Raw genomic sequence first — 9,437 nt, forward strand, 5'->3', positions numbered from 1 at the left:
TTCTTTCTTCTACTTGCCTAATTAGTCTTCATATTTCTCCTCATTTTGCGGTTCAATGTGCCAATGTTTTCTGAAACTAAAAGAGCTTGTTCTGGGTAGACAAATGATAATTTGCAATTTGTTGAAATTACGGTTGGGTTTTCCCTTGGCATTGTTTTGATTTTTTTTTTTTTTTTTTTTTTTATTTTTTTTTTATTCTGTTGTTTAATTTATACTTTCCCCAACTTTCTAAAATGTTGACACTTTAACGATCCTTGTTAGGGGGAAAGGCGGTGGTAAATCTTCAACAATTTTCTTTGGGAACGAGTGGTCACTGTGACCGCTTTTCAGGTAAATGTAGTTTGGATTTGAGACATGACTTGCAATTTATGATATATGTGATGTGATTGCTGGAAAACTTTAACTTTTTTTTATCTTTCCTTTAGTCGGAAAACCCCCAAGGCCATTTTGGTTTCACGGGGGATTAGGTTTTAGTTGACATTGCACCCCTGGACTCATTGAAGGAGGCTATGTCAATGACCAAGTTCTAGATTCAAAAAAAGGTCCATGACCAAAAGCTGCTTTACTGAGACTTTTTTTGCCATTAATCTATCTTATTTTTTCCTCTTTCTTGATAGATTTCGGGGAGCCTCCTTATGCCCAAGACAATTGATGTCTTGCTTTTTTGGGGAGCGTTTGGATGCATATAGAGTGGATAATTTGGACAACAGATTGTGAAAGCCATCCCCGAGTTTTGGCAAAGATATCTGGCACAAGGCAACCATTGTCCTTACTCATGCTCAGCTCTCACCTCCTGATATTGAGTTATGAGGAGTTCTTTCCCAAGAGATCAGAATCACTTTTGAAATGTGTTAAAGGGGGCTGGATTAGAAAAAAGGAAGTTCAGGTATACTGGGGGCCCTCTTGGATTAAATTTTTGCTTCATTATTTTTGATTTAACCCAGTTTAGATGTGTGTTTAAAACCCCTTTTTGAACACATTATAAGCTCTTGTTGATTGGTTCCCGGGATGACACTTTGGACATCCCCAAAATGGGTAAATTGCTAATATAAAACGAGCCCTGAATCATGATAAAACAGACAACATTAACTTTAAATTAAGGCATATTGGATGGAACACTGAATGTGATAATTAAATTTCGTTCAGTAGGGTTATATAATTCTATAGCATCCCTCCGACTTACAAAAATGCATACCGTTGATTCATTTCACTTGCTTGTTAATCTAAATTTCTTTCTTTCATTAGTTATATAGAGAAAGATTTAGGACCGTGATGCTTAATGGACCTTGCCTGGCCCGTTTTGTTATTTTCTTTTATTCCCAAAGCAATATGATTACGTTTTGGGAAGATATGTGTTTATTTTGGCCTGGGTATGGAAAGTCAGCTTTCAACTAAGTGAGATGGGAAAAATAATTCTCATTGCATACATGTGTTACTGTCTTTTTTTCCCAAATGCATCATTAGTGTGATGTGGTTTGTTTATAACAAAACTTGAATCGTATTAATTGCCTCAATAGTTGATGGGTCTATTTTGCTTTCTTATTTCAAAAAAAAAAATAGTACTATTTTGGTGGACTACTGAACTAGTGATCTCTCAGTCAGATGTTGTCTTATAATATGTCTAATTATATGTGATTTGGGCTGTGTATCGACATTTGTTTTTTTTTAAATCAACATTCTTGGTTTCCTAATGCCTTTTGCTCGAACTATGGTTTACTCTTATCTTAGAATTTTTATTTTGTTGCACTGGTTGGGAAAATGGGAGGTGTAACAAGAATGCCAACGATGAAAGGTAAACCCAAAAAAGTTTTTTAACACTTCTGTGTTTTTTTATGTTCCCAAACTGACTTTTGGGGGGGGTCAGATCCTTCCAACTGGAACCCCCTTTGGGTTCCCAGTTTGGTTTCTATCACCGATGTTGCCGAAAGGAAAAGGGTATTCTCATCAACCCGAAATTGATAGAAGTGCCTAATGCTAATGACAGGGGGGAAAACTGTTCACCCCCTTGATTCTAGGAACCCAAGTAAGCTTTTATCTTTTATCTTTTCTACGTATTTTTGAAACCCCTCTCTTTCTAACTTTAATTAAAAAAATTTCCCTAGACCACAATCTTATACCTTTCTCCTCATTGGACAGTACTTGTTTGTCATAAAACCAATTCAAAAAGTTGATCAAGAATGATTTTTTCAAAAGAGACTAAATCTTCATGGGCATGAGTGCTTATTCGCCCTCTTGCTGGGCGCCCCTCTAATTTGAAAAACAGGAAAACAATGTCGACCTGCGGCTGTTAGAGATGGTTTAGATTTTGTAAGCTCAATCCACAGGGCTGTTCGTGGGCCCTATTTTTCCGGCTGTACATATTTTTTTATTCTGGAATCCAGATATTATGGCTCTAACTTTGTTCTTAGTCCCGGCTGCTTTTTGGAATGATCGGGTTTTTTGGTTTTCAGAATTCACTGTTTTGTTATTAATCTCACGAAATTGAATTGTTGAGTACTCCCTCCGTCGTCACGCAAAAGATGTCCACCTTTTTTTTTTAGTTTTTTAACTCATATTAAAAAACTTTCATATTTGAAAATAAATCTTTTGTCTCCTCTTTCTTTTTTTATAATATTCAATCACCTATTTTACTCTACTTTATAATAACACTTCACTACTCCACTTTAAAAACTCGTGCTAGTCAAGAATGTGGATATCTTGAATTAGACGGAAGGGTATTTGTTTCTTTTTTCTATATACGAAAATATTTTTTTTTTTTTGTAGAATATTAATGTGTGTAATCCTAATAATTTATGAGTTGATTAATTGAATAAAAAATAAGAGAGAGGTTTCCCGTTTACCCTCCCGGGGAAAAGGGTTGGGGATTTGGGGATACCCTTTTTAAATTCCATACAGCATACCGGGACCATAAATTGTGATGCAAGAAAAAGCAACCCATCAGAAAATTCGGTATGATTATTTTTGTCTTTTTTACCATAAATCTTCCCTACCGTACTTGTACATTATGCGGGAAAAGGGATGGCATACCATAATAATTGTGTTTTACCAAAAAAAATTTTATTATGGCCAAATATTTAAAATAAAATTTCACCCCATTTAAATAAGGTCCAAAAGATCAAAACTACACCACAATCAAATCTATTGAAATTCATTTATTTGCATTTTGTAGTGTGTTTTTTGGGGGTTTTGGGGGTTGAACTAAAATATGAAAGTAGTGTTAGGGATTTTAACATATTAACTATTTTTATATAAATTTTAAATACAACATATATATCAATTTTTGTCAAATATCGTAAATGCGGTATATTGGGTATAACGCGGTATAGGAAAATTATACCTTTCATTCAAATCTATCCGTACGGTATTACGTACCGAATTGCGGTATACTAAATTTGGTTTTTTCTTTTTATCGTACATTAATTGGTTTTTTGGATTCGGATATTTCCCATTTTACTCCAAATAGATATAACATCTCAATCATGATTAATTAATTCATTAAGTTTTGATTGATTAGCTAATTATGATTAAGACTTGTTATATAGAACCCATTATAAATTTTTAATGGGGTTCTCATGGTGTTCCCCGGGGAAATTTTTTTTATTTGTTATAAAGGTAATTATATGTTGTTTGATTATTAAGATATTATCAATTTTTATATTGTATTAATCGTTTATATTAAATTTGAGCTTTTTTAATTTTGGAAGTCTCATAAATTTGTTTTTTTATTTTGAAAAAAAGTAACCTCTCTTTTACTTTATTTTTTTTTCATCTTTTTTACTTTTTTTTATCCATTTAAAACAATATTCTTAATTTCCATGAAAAAAAGAAGTGTTTCTATTGACGAGCAACATAGTGAGTTTTGACTGGGCCCTACTAAGAGCAATGGGGTCCCATGGAACCCCGAAAATTTTAAATTAGTATATGTATATTAATGTTTTTAAAAATATTCCCCCCCTCCCAATAAGTATAAAAATTTTTTTTGGCATATTTTATGGATTTTTTTGTTTTAATAAGAGAAAGAAAGAAAAAAGGAAAAAGGGTGTTTTTTTATATTATGAAACGTTTCATTTTTGTAAAACCCCAAAAAAAAACGTTTCATTTCTAAGGGGATAGAGGGGAAGATCTTAGTACCTTGGGTTTTCCCTTGTGCCTTTGAAAGAGATTTGGGGAATTTTCTTGGCGAGTGTGTCAATATGTTCAAACTTCTGGGACCCGGAAGAATCCACAGAAAGGGGTCTGGAACTAAAAACCCCTCAAATCACTTCTTGGGCCCCAAATCACTTCCGCCTTTCAAAACCCTAAACCCCCCTGCACTAAAAGGATTATATGGGGGAATGGGGATCGAACCCCATAGAGATGGAAGCGAAGAAAAATGCAAGAAGACTTGAAACCGTTTTTGGGCCGACGCATTTTGGGGGTTTAGATTAAATTCCTAGATTGGGGAAAAGAAATGCTTTATTCTAGAAACCTGGCAAAAATAAAGAAACATGCATGATGATAACCGGGCGTATTTTAAAATCACTTTCACTAAAACAATTACCCAACCCATGAAAAAAATTTTCCAAAAAGCCTGGGGGAGGAAAAAGAGGGATGTGGACCATTTTCCAAAATGGGGTAAAATGAAAAATTTAAAAACTAACTAAAGGAAAAATAATCCCATCTTTCAAAAACCCTTTATCACGAAATGCGGAAAAGGGAAAAACGAACAAAAACAAAACGAAACGAGCAATTTAAATTAGACCGATTAATGTGATCAACTAAAACTGCAGATCTACTATTACTAGACGGTAAATGAAAAAGGAAAAATTTAAAAATCAAAACCATTGGATGGAACAGTCCAAAAAAGGATGCTTCCCCACTCCAGTTCCCATCAACTTTGATTAAAAGATCAACTATGATCTCCACAAAACCCAAACCCCAAAATGGAAACAATGGCAAAAAAATCCCAAAATAAATAGAAAATGCCATAACATGAAGAAAACCATGGGAAATTCCATAGAAAAAAGTGCGATATCCAACGAAAATTTAACAAAAAACGGCCGAAACCCAATAGCGAAGACTGGAAATTGGGAAAAGTAAACAAAGGGGAAATAGTTTTATCTTCGCCCCCGTAGAACGGTGTTACACAACTAATGAATCTTAAACGTAAACCCCCAAAATTTATTTCCCCCAAGTGTGTGGTGAGAGGAGAAATCTAAACTAAAAGCTAAAGGTGATGGTCTTTTTCATGTAAACCCGGCTCTTATTTAAAGGGAGGAGCTTCTGATCTTCCTTGTTTTTCCCATTCGCCCTTGCCCAAAAAAGCCCTCCGTGGGGTGAATTCTTCTTTTTTCCCCCTTCGCTTTCTTTCCCCTCCTTCTCCGGTGATTTTCTTCTTTTTCCCGGCCCCGGCGTTTTCTCACCACCCCCGGCCTCCCCTTTTTAATCTCTCTTGTAGCCATCCTTTCCCGGGGGGGCCGTTCCCCCGTTGCGGCGCCGTTCCTCCATTGCTGCTGCTGTCATCTCCCGAGGCTGTTGCTCGGCTTCTCCAACCCGGGTATTCCGAATGCGCCGCTGCTGTTCGGATCGCGAACTCTACCATGGCTGTCCCCCTCGTGTTCCCCCCCCCGCAGCCCCCCCATCGCGGAGCAGCGTCGTTCTGTCACGATGCGTTGAAGCCTCGCCCGCCTTCCCCTTTTTTCTCTGCATTGCAGCACCACCACCTTAAAGCAGCCTTTCCCCGTACATCCAGATGTATTAGTGCGTGTTTGGCCGATTCCATCTCCGCTTCCTCTTTCTTTTTGTCGGGTCGGGAAAGGGCCCCCTTTTTTTGCATTTATCCCCCCAACCTTTTCTCGGTTGGAAATTTTTGTTTCCCCCACTCTCGTTTTTTAGTTTTGATTGTGGGAGGAATCAAAAGACCTTAATTAAAATGGCCCCCATTTTTTTCTTCGTTCCCCTCTTTTCTTTTCTAGAAAACTCACGAATTTTGGGGAGGTATTTAAAAACGTGGGTACTTTGGGAAAATAAAGAATAACACTTAATGAGGAGTTAAATGGGCTTTTGATTGCGATCGCTCATTTTGCCTATTTTGGGCCTTATTTGGTCTTTTTGACGTCAAAATCCTCACACGTCCGTTATTTGCATATTTTGTCTATTTTGGTATTTTGAAGTGTTTTGTGAGAAATGTCATAATTGAGCCAAAAAAGGGAGCCAAAGCGCAAAGTTTGAAAATCTGGAGTCATACGGCGCCGGACACTGCGCGGAGGTGTCAGTGCACGCGGCCACGTGCAGAGCAATGCGGCCGTCCGCCTCGGAAAAATACGCTTGGAAGAGAAGTATCGCCCGGGACCGCCAAAGTCATGCGCGGTCCACCGCCGGAGAACAGAACTCTCTAGACTCCAACGCGGTGACCGCGGAGAAAGGCGGCGAACCGAGATGCCTGGATTTGCTCCAAGATTTGCCATATTTGAAGATCTTTTCCTTCTACAACAAGGACTGACTTTCCCCTATAAATAAGACCTCAAGCTTCATGAAAAAGAGAGAGCTTCTACTAACAAAATAATTCATAGAGATCAAAAGCTAGAGTACTTCACTTGTTGCAAGGAGTTGGAGAAGGATTTCAAGAACATCAAGAACAACAAGAATTCAACCTACGGGTTTTATTTGCTTTAGTTTTATGTTCCAATTGTTTTCCCTTCAATCTATGTGTTTAGCTTATTTCATCATGTGTAACTAAACTTATAGGATTCTAGGGATGTGTTAGTAACGACTTTGGTTATCTGACCAATTTTCTATTTAATATTCGTTTGTTTTACTTAGTTTTAACTTTACAATCAGTTAATCTTGATGCTTCATTATTGAGTGACATATAGTCGTAAAAATTTATACAGTGGCGGGTGCTGCACTTAACACGGCGGTCGCCACACGTGTGTTTATGTGCGGGATAGGTCGGGCTTAGAAAGCCGAGAGTGAGAATTCAGGCGGAGAAACGGCCCCAGACGAGGCCGCAGCGTGGCCGCAGGCAGCGCCGTTCTGGCCGTCACGGTGGCCATGCCATGTACGGTGTCCATTACTTGTGTGATCGAGCTTGAGAAAGGCTTTATTTAAAATTGCCATGTTTTCCATTCATTCTCAAATTCACTTCCCTTCGCACAACCCATACCTTTATAAATCACCAAAAATGCTTCCTAACTCTGGCTCTCCTCAATTCTCTCCAAATTTAGGCACTGTTTCCTACAATTATCATCAACACAAGGTATGAATCCTAACCTGATTTACGACTTTGTTGGTCTTTATAGCAGATTTTGATCTATATTGGATGAATTGTTGGTGGAAACTCTTATTATGTGATGGGGGAAGATTGTGTGTGCTTATTTTCAAATTTCTTGGTCAAATTGTGTTTCAGTGTGATGACTTGAAGCTTGGTAAAATAATTAAATCCTCTTGTTTATACTTGTTAATATATTGTAATCATAATTCATAATTTGTGAGGCTATTATTATCCATGGAATTGCAATGCTTGTGAATTTAAAGAGATTATTATGTATTGATTATTGATAAATCCTTTATGGGGGATGAATTCACGTTGGGGATGAATTTTTGTTTTCTGGTTTAGATGATTATGATATATGTTTGTCTTTGCGTCTAGGATGTTATGAACGCAAACTTTATGACTAATTTATTGATTCTTTGTTATTACTTATAAGAGTGCAAGTTTGGGGAACCCCTGCCTATTATTTGTTATACTTTTAAGAATTGTATTCTTCTTTTGTAGGAAAATGGGATCAAAGGGAAAGTCAAAAACGCGAAGAACTATGGCATTAGCACCGGATGAAGCGAGGCATGGAAGAAGTTGTCGGCGCGAGAGACGCGCGCCCTCGAGTACCCCCACAATTCCTCAAACTTTGGGGATCGCGGAGGACTTTTGGGCGTTGTGTGAGCGGTGGGCGATGGGACGACGCCGATACATGTTCGAGAGGAAGTGGGCGTCTTCAGAGTACTCTTAAGTTCTAAGCTCGTTGAAGGTCACCAAGGACAGCTAGGCAAAACATCCAGCTTAGTATTGATTTCCGCCTAGGCAGCCGTGCTTTTGCTCCCATGGAGGATATTTGTGGGGTGTTCCACAGCCGACCCAGCCCAGGAGGCAATGACAGCTTCAGCCCGATGAGTGTAGGGTCACGATAGCGAATAAGCGAACCACGCCGGGCTATACCAAGTCTTCTTCGGTCGCAACCGGTTTGGGAATCACCAACGTCATTGTGTGGCTCATGTTGTAGCGGGTTGATGGAAGTGCTCTACAAAGCGAGTTAAGATGTGATATGGTGCCTTCTCAACAAGAAGAGATTCGATTATGGAACCCTTTTTACTATCAATGGACCGGATCGAAAAAGAATGGTATGTTGTGGGGGCTTGATCTGGCGTCCTTGAGCACTTGGACATCTTTACATGGTTTGGCTGAAGATCAGTGGGCTATATCGGTGCCCTTTTGGTCATTGACCAGACCGACTATTGGTCGAAGTTTTTCCTACAAGAGCGTGAGGATCTTCACAGTTCTCATCCACATGATTGACTAAGGAGTTTAGGTTTTGTTTGAGGGTTTTTCTTTGTGCTAAGTTTTTATTGTTTTCAAAACCACAAGGAGAATTTTGTGTTCTAAAAATGTTTTCTTGTAAACCATGTAAGTGAACTTAACATGAAGAACTTAGAACACGCATCTTTAGGGACAATAGGCCAGAGTTGTCAATGATATTACATTCCATCAGCATGTTTAAGTGTGAAACTAACGTTTTGATTTGATGGTTTGGTGAAGAGGTGCATTAACCTTTTTTATTTTAGTTCGTCGCGAAGATGATCATTTTTATATCATGGTGGTAAGTGTTTTCTACTCTCAAGGTGAGTCTCATTCTTTATTAAAATTACTTCAATATTTTTCTTTCTACCCATCTCTTACTTCTAAATTTCACATTAAAACTGTTCACTCACGAAGTCTTTAGTTTTTATGAGACAGGAGTATTCCTTAGTAATCATAGTAATCATTTTTGAATCTCTCTCCTTCCTCTAATAACTATCTAGCATACGTTTAAAAAATGTAAAGAAAAATGAATTGAAAAAGTTAATAGAATACGAGTCTCACTTTTATATATTACTTTATATTAAAATGTTAGTTGAATGTGTGGCATATCTACTATTTATGGTAAAAATGTAGAAAATGGTCAAAGAAAGTGTCTGGAAGTAGGATGAAAATGACAAAAATGAATAATTAATAAAAATAGGAGAGGGAGTATTACTCAAGAAATTATAATCTTAGGAATCCATAATTTTTAGGAATCGTAATCCTAGAAATTATTTTCTCTTTCACAACTTTAGTTTCCTAAAAAACAAACAGGGCCTCAAAGCAATTTACAAAATTCATTCTCTTTTACATCTCTAATGATCTATATAAATTTATTTTTTTA

General features: G+C 37.4%; 1 pseudogene; it reads left to right on the forward strand.

Annotated features, from left to right (window-relative positions):
* The first annotated feature begins 232 nt into the window (after positions 1-232).
* On the forward strand, positions 233-8,555 carry LOC125198968 (annotated as a pseudogene).
* The last annotated feature ends 882 nt before the right edge of the window (positions 8,556-9,437 follow it).

Source organism: Salvia hispanica, unplaced genomic scaffold (assembly GCF_023119035.1).
Source record: "Salvia hispanica cultivar TCC Black 2014 unplaced genomic scaffold, UniMelb_Shisp_WGS_1.0 HiC_scaffold_34, whole genome shotgun sequence".
In the NCBI taxonomy this organism is placed as follows: domain Eukaryota; kingdom Viridiplantae; phylum Streptophyta; class Magnoliopsida; order Lamiales; family Lamiaceae; genus Salvia; species Salvia hispanica.